At 39.5% G+C, this 13,162-nt stretch overlaps 1 long non-coding RNA gene across 1 annotated transcript; it reads right to left on the minus strand.

Annotated features, from left to right (window-relative positions):
• Nucleotides 1–1,455: 1,455 nt before the first annotated feature.
• LOC108262872 (uncharacterized) lies at nt 1,456–12,420 on the minus strand. Its single transcript, XR_001812043.3, has 3 exons — nt 10,182–12,420; nt 6,061–6,124; nt 1,456–4,198 (listed from the first exon to the last, which is right to left on the minus strand). It is a non-coding gene; the product is annotated as an uncharacterized LOC108262872 (long non-coding RNA).
• Nucleotides 12,421–13,162: the final 742 nt, after the last annotated feature.

Consider the following 13,162-nt stretch of genomic DNA (forward strand, 5'->3'; position numbering starts at 1 on the left):
TTAATGTGTGCATTCCTATACACATGCATCCTGAATCCCGGCAAAGAGCAAGGTTGTCTCTATCTGGTTCAAGAGGCTAATGAGAAACTTCACACTTTCTTCTGCTGTAAGTCTCTACATCTCAACTCTCTATGCCTTAACTTTACCCAACTCCATGTCTAGCACTCTAGTTTCCCTTTGCTTCCGCTGCATAGATCCCATTATAAGCTCACTCCTTGTGACTGCATCTGAGCCAGTATGTGGGGGTGATCCGAATATAAAAGCACCCCATAAACTGATGAAACCAAATACAATTGGTGAGAAGAACATCCTCACCGTGGTTATGCCATATTTATTCAAAAGCATCATGGTATCGTGATAAAATCAGCTACAGAAATAGTTTCACTTAAATCTAATACCCCTTAAATGACTTAAATGAATGCTCCATTTGCAAATGCAATAAATCAATAGTTTTGATTCCACAAACATAAAGAGTTAGTTATTTATACAGTGAGATTGAGTACATTAGGAAAATGACCATAAAATATCCACAATAATAATTTCACGCACACTGCTCCAAGGCTCATTACCAGAGCAAAGTATTTTGAAATGCATTATTAAACTTGACCCTCTTCCATAAAATTAAACCAGACGTTATTTTCAGTGGAACGTGTCATTAGTATATATGTGTACTCCTATAAATCCAGTTGATTTATCATGGGGGCCTTCTGGTTCCAGCTCTAAACAAACCTTGCTCTGAGACACGCTGAACAGACAGAGGCGCATAGGTTCTCCCCATGGGCTTGTCTCTAGTTTTTTCTTTTCAGCTACTGGGTCTTTTGTATTAGGACTGAACCGGGTGCTAATTTGATGTGCTGCAGAGATAAAAAGGGGGAACTCATGGCCGTTTCAGCATCAGAGGATTGGAATGTGGGCTATTTAATACAGGAGTCAATCCCTCTCTGCCATGGACAGTCGTCCTCCCACCCCATCCCCACCCCCACCCCAACCAAACCCCCCTCTCCCCCCAAAACCTCCTGGACCGCCTTGTTAAATAAACAGAGAAGTAATTATCAGGGCATTGAGAGGGAACGCTTCTACTCATAGGACATATCATCACAACTAACATGGTTGGGTGAAAGTGAAAGAAAAGGGTTTGTAGGGTAGCAAAGAACTTTAGGATTTAAAGAGTGATACAGAAAGAAAAAGTGGGAAAAGAGCAGTGGCAGAGAGCAAGAAGAGAGTTGGGAAGAAATTGCTAGAATAGTAGGATATATATATCAAAGTGTATATGTTAGAATGTTGAGTTGGTTATAATGTGTGTGTGTACATATATATATATATATATATATATATATATATATATATATATATATATATATAAAGTAACGTGTTTCTGTATTAAAGTAACGCATTACATTTTAAATTTATGTAATTTGATTAAACTTACTGATGTCAATAGAATTAGGTTACTTGCGTTAGAAATTTATTGTTAAGAAAACAATATTAAGTAAAATGTATTTTAAAAATAAATCACATTTTGTGCGGCTTCCAGAAGCGTAATCTAGCCTGGTCATTCAGGACTGCAGCCCCGAACATTTTTTCTTTATCCCCGAATAATCAAACCACTTGGAGCAGTTTATCACTACATACCTAAACATCAGTAAAAGAAGACCGTCTGTAATTTTATATCTTCAGTGAACGTAGGTGAGACCAATCAGACAGAGTTTATAGGAAAATACGTGGAAACACTCATGTCTTATTGGCTGATAGTCTCTCAATTCTGCCAAACACTAGCTCACAGTCAGTGTGAGGAAAAATGGATATACGCCAATTTTTTTTAAAGCAGTAAATGGGTTGAAACTGAAACACTAACATCCTCTCATGCTGAGCAGGAAAACAAGGTGTGTAAATGTCTATATGAGTTCCAGTTTTCGTAAACATGATATGAGCATAGCATATGGAAAGATAATGTACTTTGCATGGCACTGTAGCAGCTAAACCCATACAACAATAGCTTAGCTGTGCCTCTGCTTGGTTAGTGACACGAGACTAGTCTAGTTAGAAAAGTTTTCTATTTTATCAGTCTGGTAGTCCTACAAACAGTGACAACACCCGAGGCAAGTTTTATGATAAATCCAACTTTTTCCGATCATTGACGCACGCTAAAATCACTGAAAGAACTGAGTTTCACTTTGTAGTGTTTGTAGTGTTATTTTTGTAGGTTTGAAAGGTTTTGAAAGTAACTTGAAAGTAATTAGTAATGTGATTACTTTTTTACATGCAATAATCAGTAATGTAATCAGATTACAATTTTAAAGTAGTAATTAGTCGTCTGTAGTGGATTACTTTTTTTTGAGTAACTTACCCAACACTGGTTAGGAAAAGGGATAAAAAGAGAAAGCAAGAAATAAGAGAAAAGGGAAAGACAGGTATATCTTAAGACAGGCTTAATTGAAAAGGCACATAACAGGGGCTGAAGTTTAAATGAGAAGGGCTCAAGGGCATTTCTGAGGAAACAAAGTTTGAGGGATCCCCTGTGTCAGAATCCACAGCATCTCAGCTCTTTGACTGCAGGTCAGATCCAACTCTTTTTTTAGTCATCTGTGCAAATATAAATATCAGTCTTTAAAGATTTTAAAGTTCTGTAATTTACACAACTAAGATGTATTTATGTAGTTTTCCTTCCTTAGACAGGACTTTGCTTTAGCTTCCTTTTATCAAGCCATACCCTCAAACTGGGCTGCAGTGTTTCTAATCAATTTATTTGATATCCACATTCAAGCCTCTTTGCTTACATCAGCAGGCTCTGTTTAGAAACTATGGGTTTTAGATTATCAGTGGGTGATATGGATCGGAATAGACATGGATCTGAATTGGCATCAATATAGTGCTCTTAGAGGCTACCAATAGCATTGATATCTTGTGGTGAATTATTCACTGATTTATTGCATGCAAACTTGACAATGTTTCACTGTCTCATTTGGTGTTTATTCATCATAGTACCAATTTGTTTGCACATAAATGAATATCAGTGTAATGGGTATGTGTACAAATGAGTGCAGGAATGTTTTTGTCTATATGGTTTTGGATTTTTCTGGTCTATCGCTTGGTATCTGCGATTGCTGCAGAGTGTGTACAGTCTGAACTGACAGTGACTGTGCTGGTCCAGCAGAGACAGAGAGCGATTGTTCTGGGAGAGCAACACTGGGCACCATTGTAACCTGCCAGGGACTGGAGCACGGAACCAGGACACAAAGACAATTAGCGTACTTCCAACATGGAGACATCACCACAACGGCCACTCTCAAAGAGTCATGCACAGATAACAAGGGCTCCTCCCCTCTGGCATAACAGAGGCAAAACAGCCTAATGGTGTGCCACAGAGTGACCCACAAAGCAGAGAGACAATGCATAGAAACAGTTTGTGACCCCAAGCTGTAAACATGCTCAATGACTACACAAATTATTTTAGCACTAATACTACACTTCTACGACTGGACTACAGTGCAATAATGCCAGAGAAACACCACTTATTATCCAGTTAAACACAATTGCTCTTAATTTTGTAATATATTAAGATTTTATGTCTTTATGAAACTATTATTTCTAAGCGTGAACTGTGAATTATGTATTATTGATGTAATGCAAGGTAATTATATTTTTTTATCAGCCTTCCTGTTCAACTTTGCCTCCCTGCTCTGCCTCGGATATCACTACACCAGGCTTCTCTTCAGACGTTGCTCCGCTTTGCTATTCCACTGAGGATGTTGCTCCGTCTCCCTGCTCGGCTGAGGACGTTGCTCTGCCTTCCTGCTCAGATGAGGATGTCACTTTGCCTTCCTGCTCAGCTGAGGATGTTGCTCCGCCTTCCTGCTCGGCTGAGGATGTCACTTTGCCTTCCTGCTCGGCTGAGGACGTTGCTCCGCCATCCTGCTCTGCTGATGACGTCATTCTGCCTCCATGTTCCGCTGAAGACGTCACTCCATTTCTTTGCTTCATGCCTCATAACACTCCCCCTTCTTGCTCCATGGAGGACATTGGTTCTCCCTCTGACCTCGAGGAGAGCATCGCTCCCCCCTCCATGGTTAATGTTGCTCCCCCCTCGGGCTCCACCTTGAGCTTGCTTCATACTCCCCACTGGCTGCGCAGTAGCCGTCACTCCACACCTAAGCCAGGCCGGGGATATCATCTCTCTGATATCGGGGATATCATCTCTCTGTGGTACAGAAGAGCAGAATAATTTTGTGAATTTACTAAACAAAAGATAAAAAGGTAGTTAGAATGTCAAACAGAAGCATTTTCATGCTCAGACTATGGACTCCATTGTAAGTTATGTGAGAATGTTTACATCAAATTAAAAAAGGGAGATACAAAATATTGTATTGTAATATTTTCTCACTATTAATATCTTAACCTACACTATTTGTTAGGTTTTACCTGTCATTAAATTCCCAATACTCTGTATGTCTTGTTGCTTGAACTTACATTTCTTCGTCTTTTTTTGACTGGATAATATTTTGGATAGATATGAACCTTTGCACTTGACTGTAACCAATCGTATAATTCTGGAATGTCTAATTTTCACCAGTTTGGTATCCAGTGATCTGCAAACACAACAAGCTCCAACAATGATGTCTAAAGGTGATCCATGTTGCACTTCAAAAGTGACACATTTGGAAAAGCATGTACCAGCAATTGGCTGTCAGTAACAGTTCACCAAAATGTTCATGGAATGCCATGTCCAAAGAGCCATGGACATTTAATGTGTCTTCAGTGATTTGCAACAATGGATAATCCCTACTGCTATTGTCAATCATAAACTAGGCCAGATATAGGAGTAGAAGCAGAAGCAACTCCCTTTTGTTTGCACTGCAGCAGATCGCTCCTTCTCCTGTCTCCCTCTATCTATGTGTCTCCACGTGAATGTCCGCTACCCATAAAACACGAGAGGCCTCGCTGAGTACCATGGCACACACAAACCCCAGCCTGCAGGGTTAATATAGTATTCAGCATGCATTCATATATTCCCTTCTCTATAGTTATAAATAATACTTTAAAGTTTTGAAATGAATAAAAACATAAATGGAATTCATATTAATAGTTAAGCTGAGTTAATATAGCGACCAGCAGGTGAACCTGGAAAGCACTCATATTTTCTACTTGTTTTCAGGGACTAAACAACCATATGTAAAAATTTCAATAGAATAAATACAAAGCACACCTTTGTAACTGTTTAGCTATATAGACCTACCTACATGATATCATTCATTTCGGTTAAAGCTCTTGGACCCTCCTTTTCTCTGTTGAAACTTTGTTAACAGTTGATTTAATTTCAGATTTTTATTAGTGCTTATGGAGGGCATGGTGGCTTAGTGGTTAGCACATTTGCCACGCATCTCTGGGGGTTAGGTGTTAGAATCCTGCCTCCCCCGGTGTGTACAAAGTTTACATGTTCTCCCTGTCCTTCGGGGGTTTCCTCTGGGTACTCCAGTTTCCTCCCCCAGTCCAAAGACATTGTCTGTAGTGTATGAATGGGCATGTGATTGTGCCCTGTGATAGGTTGGCATCCTGCCTAGGGTGTCCCCAGCATTGTGCCCCTAGTTCTCTGGGATAGGCTCCAGGCTCCTACAAGCAGTAAGGAAAATGAATGGAAGGATGGATAGATGGATTTGGTGCTCATTTTCTATGACCTTTTTGAGGATACCCCAAAGAATGTCTTTAGTTTCAGCAACCTCAGACACGAGCAGCTAACTTAGCTTCACTGCAATTCATTTGATCTTGCATAACTGTACCTGCTATAACTGCTGTATGCTTTCCTTTCATTACTCCAATATTATAGTGCCTGCATATATTAGGGTGTGGTTTATGCAAATGATATGTTTAGGAGGATAAATCAGATGATGTATGCATATGACATTTAAATATGAGACTACAGTGGTGGGTGGGAGCCTGTAATCTACGAATCATCTCAGAATCTCAGAATGTTCCTTCCTTTTATTTTATTCAGAAGATATGAGTGGATATTCACCCTTTAAGGAACAGCACAGGTGGAGGGGAGCAGAGAAAACATTATCTTACCCTAACGATCTCATCCTTATCCAGTCCAAGCAGCATTCCCACCAATACACTTGCATTTTACAATCTGTCAGGGAAGATATGGTTAGACAGGGCCAGAATGGAAGACATTATCCAGCCAATCCAAATTCACTGTTAAAGCAAACCATTTTCCTCAGATCACCTCAGCCCAGTCAATCTGTCAGCAGCCTCCAAAGATCAATTTATCCTGTTGGGCATGAGACACTGAGCTTCAGAAAATGTAGATCAGACTCAATTTTGTATGGTGAAAACATGCAATTTTGGATGGTGGGTGAATGGAAGAGTATCAGGGCTTATTCATTTTTGTGTCAGTGAAGTTGAAAGAAAGGAAAGAAAATAACCAGAACCATTGTGTCGGTTTGAAAATGAATGTTTCTCTTGGTTCTTTTTTAGTTGTTTTTTTATTATTATTATTATTATTTTTTAAAGCAAACATTAATAATCCTCATTTAAGATGGAACTAAACAGGATCCATGGAACACTCACTAAGTTTACACTGACAAGTCAGTTTTAGTTGCTTTTTTTCCCCAGTGTTGAATATTTTTTCACTGGATGGCATTTTTAATTCACGTGGAAAAGCTTTAAGCTGTTAGCTGCCTATCTGAAGCTGTCTTATAGAGCTTATGCAGTGTTGTGTCTTTATTGCACACCAACATCTGCACAGAATGTTCCAAGCGGAGGAGGAGAAAGCCTCTGGGTGGGTCTCTGCAGCTGCTCAAGGGACCCAGTAAGCAGCCGAGTGTGCCTGCTGAGCCAAAAGGGTCGAGCAGAATGCTGGGGTGTGGGCTTGTGGAGGAGGCCTTTGCCTCAGTGGAACTGCTCTGGCTGAGATTATTCTCTCATCACAGCCTGGAGCTAGCGGTCACAGAAAGGAGCGGTCACTTCTGCAGCTCCACATTGCTGGGAGCTTAGGGCTTGCTGGAACACATATTTTGAGTTCAGTGCTGAAACATCGGACCTTGCAGCGCTAAACCAGGGTGTTAAGACTCCAATCATGGGTGGGCCACAGTACTGTAGAGTTTAGTAGCATTGTAGTACTGAAGATCAGTCTTGAATCTTGGTATTGTCATGAACCTGGATACGTTTGTTCAGGGCTTGGGCTCCAGGATCGAACGTGAGTGACATTCAATGTGGAATTTAATAATTATGTAGTTACTAATTTAAAAAAAAATGGAAATGCTCCATTCCTACCCATGTAGCTGTAGTGAACTCCAGTGCACTCTCATTATCAGGGGCTCTTTAGTCCTGTATAGTGTATTCACTCAAAGTCAACATATAATTTACGGGGACACTACTTTGAATTTTTACACTAAGGTACAGTAAACATTTCATATTAAGATCTGCTAACATTATCTAGCTAAATTAACTGTCTCAAATGACGTTAGCTAATGTTATCAGGCAATTAATCTCACTAGTTGTCAGTGTTTACCAGCAATGTTCATGCCTTTGTTAGCTAAATGTTAGCTAGGTGCTAAAAATTTTAGAAATAAAATTAGGAAGTATTGATAAAGTCATTGATGTCATTGCTTTCAAACATAGATGTTTTAAGTAGCAAAAGTTAAAATAATCAATACATTTTAATATGGCTTGGAAAGTGAATTCAGATTCATGGTCTTGAATTGAACTGACATGTTTCTGGTCTTCGTTATATGTTTACATTGTGTAACTTCTAGTGTGGTCTTAGTCTAGTCTCAAGCTCTCAGCCACGTTGGTCTGGGTCTTTACTTGGACTTGGCTGATTAAAGTTCAGTCTTGCCTGATGTGATTTTGAACACAAAAAGTTTAACAATCTACCTTATTTAACACACATGATTCAACTCATATTATTACTAAGGACCCCTTGAGCTAGATTCAGTGTGTTAGAAGAAAAGACCCCCCCACAAATCTCTGCAGAATAACTTGCGGTGCTTTGGGACATTAGATGTCACTGTGATCAAATCAAAAGCTCCAGGAAGCTAGAGTTGTGTATCATATGAACGTCTAATTAAACAGCTTGAATAGTGTTTAGAATTTGATTTCAAACTGATAAATTAACCACTTCCCTCTGAGAACGCTCTCAGTTCAAAAGAAATTGTGCTCCATCTTTTTATACGTTTATGATAGTAAATGACTGATGCATTTATACTGAAACTGTGAGCAAGATTCTCTTTATTGGAACCAATAAAGCATCCCTCTGTGGACACTGAATATTCACTACATGCAATATTGCAGGTTACAAAGTGTTATATATGTATATAGTAATATTTTCTTCCAGCAAGCTTAACTAAAGCAGATTTGGTGTCACAGATAATAGAACACGATCTAATAACCTGTCAGATCTTCCATTTAATTGCCTTCTCTCAACTCTGCTGGCTTCTAAACGAACTAAAACGACCTCGACGTCAGAGCACAAGTATACATGGCATTTAGAGTCAGTGGCTTGACAAGTCATTGTTACCCAAGGTTAGGCCATTGTTGTGCAGATATTAGACTTAGTTCATAAATCATGGTTGGGTGAGCCGCTGGGAGTGAGGCAGCTATTTGTGGCTCGCTGTCCATGGATGCATGCTGTCAGTGTGTACCAGGAGCAGGTGTGCCCTTGTCAAAGGGGGATGGGTGTGAATAGCCAAAGTAGCCTGATGGTCCTATTGGGGACATTCTAACCCCAATACCAGACATCCTGTCCATCCAATCTCCTCAGTGTGTTTGTGAATTCATGGAATAGGTGAAGAAAAGGCTTATAAACCAGAAACTATAGTGCTATGAAGCTTAAACACGTACTGTCTCAAAAATACTGTAACACACTGATGGCTTATCAGTAATGACTTATCCTCCATACACCTCTATTGCTTGGACAATATTGCTATAATCCAATAACCATATAGGAAAGATTTTTGAATAGTAAAACCTCAAGTATATATGTTATTATTATTGAAATAAGGTTTACAGGCCTTTGTCTACTTTATCCTGAGAATTATAAACCTATATGCTCAAATGATGCAGCTGTGCACATGTACCTAGCAGACAGAACTACCACACTGTCTGCATGTCTCAACTAATTAGCATGATTAGCATGCTAGTGGATCAGCCTACCACGGAGATTAAATTTGTGGAGGTGAATGCACATTCATTTACAGAGGGGTGATAAAAGGATGACCCAGGGATAAAATGAAACCTTTGTCTGATGGAATAGATGATGACAACAACCATAAATTGCACATGGAAGCAAATGAGCACTTTCTAAAATTGCCAACCAAGAATGAATACTTGCTTAGTAGAAATTATTCATTACAGGATTGGAGTATTCATTCACAATTTGAAATTTAAATTTTCAATTCTGTTGAAATACTAATGACCTCTTTTGAATGACCAACATTTATAAATGTTATTTGACAGATATACTTTGATATTTCATTGACGGGCTTGCCTTTCTAGAGGTTGCACAATCACGGGGCAGTGAGCTCACGGAGCATGACAGGGCTGCCAGATTAGGCTAGTTTAAAAATACTCTGTGGCTGCTAAGATATTGTTTTATAGCAATTCAGAATTGGGACGGGGTACCAACCCATCACAGGTCACAATCATACTTACATTCACTACAGACAATTTGGAAATGCCAATCAGCCTACTACACATGTATTTGGAGTGGAGAAGAAAACCAGAGTACCTGGAGGAAACCCCCAAAGCATAGGGGCAACATGTAAAACTCCACACACAGAATTGGTATTCAAGCCCCCAAACCTGGAGGTGCAAGGCAAACATACTAACCACTAAGTCACCATGCCCCCTACTGAGGTTTCTCAGATGTAGTTAATTTAGCTGAAACCTGAGAAACACACCTGCTATACGGAATACAGGTCACTGTATGCGGGATGACTGCAAGTTGTTGACTCTCAGCTGCCTATTACATCATTGCTCTAATAATTCATTAGACAGTAGCCTGTAGTATACAATATATAAAGTGTGATAACCTTTTGACTTAATTTAGTTTGAGGCCATGTCATTATTAATCTATGGTCACGAGCTGCTGCAGGAGGAATGATTATTCTCAGGTTTAAAACAAGATGTATACCACAGTATGTGTGAATAGACATCAGAGAATCAGAATGTCAGCAGTAACTCACTGTGTTCTGATTTAATCTCTAGAAACCTCCAACTGAAAAGCTTCCACAGTGCATGTCTCCTGTCTTGTCTGCTGCCAGACGGGAACACCCCTGAGGTTTCAAAGCAAGAAGAAGGAGTGTGCAGATGAAAAAAACACAACAAGACCAAAAAAATCCCAGTTCAAACAAAAAGTGCTCTGCTTTCCAATCTTATGTCAAACAGGTTACAGGCACTATTAATTAAAGCTTCTCTCTCTCACACACACACACACACAAGTTGACAGAATAATGTAGTCCATAACATTTGAGCACAAACAATGACTGCTTACTAAGAATAGGGCTGCTGTTGCCTCGTCATCTGTCACCCCACTGCTTCCCATCACTCATGCCTTCAGGATAGAAACTGTGCCATTCAGTCGTGGAGATGACATCTCCCTGTTAACATTTTCCTAAGCCACATATGCAGTGGCCTGTGAAACACGAAACAGGTTGTGGCTGGCTTGTTTACTGAGGTGTTTATTAGTCTAGATCTGAACAGCATTTTCCCACCTGAATCAACAGGGAGACAGATACAGTGGTGCTTGAAAGCTTGTGAATGCTTTAGAATTGTCTATATAACTGCATAAATATGACCTAAGACATCATCAGATTTTCAGAAGTCATAAAAGTAGACAACCAGAACCCAATTAAACAAACAAGACAAAAATATTATACTTGGTCATTTATTTATTGAGGAAAAGGATCCACTATTTCATATCTGTGAGTGGCTTTTTCTTCTTTTCGTGTCGAGGTTCCTCTTCATAGTGGAACCATCATGGTGGAAGGATTAGCCACTCAGCAGTACGATACTGAACGTTGCTCAGGGGAGGCTCCTTCCATCCACTACAGACACTTTGGACATGCCAATCTGCCTACCATGCATGTCTTTGGACTGGGAGGGAAAACCAGAGTACCCAGAGAAAACCCCCCAGCACGGGGAGAACATGCAAACCCTGTACACACACGGCCACAGTGGGAATTGAACCCCCAACCCTGGAGGTGTGAGGCAAACGTGCTAACCACTAAGCCACCGTGCACCCTTGTGAGTGCATGGTGGCAAAAGTATGTGAACCTTTGGGATTAGCAGTTAATTTGAAGGCAGATGTTTTCAATCAATGGGAGGACAATTAGGTGTGAGTGAGTGCCCTGTTTTATCTAATGAACAGGGATCTATCAAAATCTGATCTTCACAATACATGTTTGTGGATGTGTATCATGGCATGAACAAATGAGGTTTCTGAGGACTCATCAGGCTGGAAAAGGTTACAAAATCATCTCTAAAGCGTTTGGACTCCACCAATCCACAGTCAGGCAGATTGTGTAGAAATTGAGGAAATTCAAAACCACTGTTTCCTTCCCCAGTTGTGATCAACCAACAAAGATCACTCTAAGAGCAAGACGATCTAATAATCTGCAAGGTCACAAAGGAATCCATGGTAATTTCTAAGCAACTAAAGGCCTCTCTCACAATGGTAGGGTTGCAAGTAGAAGACCACTGCCCTCCAAAAAGAACATTGCTGCCCCTCTGCAGTTTGCTAAAGTTGTTAAAGTTGGAAAAATGTTTTGTGGATAGATGAGACCAAAATAAAAAATTTTGGTTTAAATGAGAAGCGTTATGTTTGGAGATAGGAAAACACTGCATTTCCGCATCAGAACCTTATCCAATCTGTGAAACATGCTGGTGGTAGTATCATGGTTTGGGACTGTTTTGCTGCATCTGGACGACTTGCCATCATTGGTGGGACAATGAATTCTGAATTATACCAGCAAATTCTAAAACAATTGTCAGGATATCTGTTCATAAAATGAATCCCAAGAGAAAGTGCGTCATGCAGCAACACAATGACCCTAAGCACACAAAACGTTCTACCAATGAACGGTTAAAGAAGAATAAAGTTAATGTTTTGGAATGTTCAAGTCAAAGTCCTGACTTTAATCCAGTAGAAATGTTGTGGAAGGACCTGAAGCAAGCAGTTCATGTAAGGAAACCCACCAACATCCCAAAATTCCAAAATTCCTTCAAGCCGATGTGCAGGACTGATCAACAGTTACTGGAAACGTTTAGTTGCAATTATTGCTTCACAAAAGGGTCACAACAGATACTGAAAGCAAAGGTTTACATACTTTTGCCACTCACAGAGATAAAATATAATTTTCCTCAATAAATAAATGACAGAGTAATATATGGGTTTTTTTGGTCTCATTTGTTTAATTGGGTCTACTTCTGAAAATCTGATGATGTTTTAGGTCATATTTATGCAGAAATATAGAAAATTCTAAAGGGTTCACAAACTTTCAAACACCCCTATATATGCATCATATTTGTGCATTGCATGTAGACATTACATCACATCAAACACTTCTCTGCCCAGATTATGTAATATGAGGCCTTTACATTTAAGCAGACACTGTAATTCGATGCACACCGGCATTGCTCTGCTGCATGATTCTTAAACAATAATCTCTGGTACAGCAACAATTATTTCATTAAACTAACAGATCAGAATAATTTGTCCTCCAGCATAATCCTCTGTAATTACATGTGTATTCACATACTCACATTATGCACTAGAGCTGCTTGAGGGCAGGTATGTCTAATTTCTTTCTACACAGATCACCATGCCTAATATTCTGTAAATAATTCCAGAAGGTAATTAAATGGAGTGCTACAATACTCTGCAGCAAAAAGTACACGAAATAATGTATTTTTAATTCAACAATGCATTAAAAAATAAACAATGAAAAAACCGATGAACCAAGCTAATACACAATAGCTTTTCCTCTGTTCCCCCAATAGTCCAATACAACTTTCCTCCAAAGTTGGATTAACTTGGACTGGGTAATAACCTGTCAGGAACTGCAAAAAAAAAAAAAGCCAGGGTGTGCTATTACCACTACTAGTACCACTACTACCAATAATAACAACAACAAATATCTAAACAAATATCACTGACAAAAAGAAG

This window comes from Ictalurus punctatus, chromosome 3, assembly GCF_001660625.3.
Source record: "Ictalurus punctatus breed USDA103 chromosome 3, Coco_2.0, whole genome shotgun sequence".
NCBI lineage: Eukaryota > Metazoa > Chordata > Actinopteri > Siluriformes > Ictaluridae > Ictalurus > Ictalurus punctatus.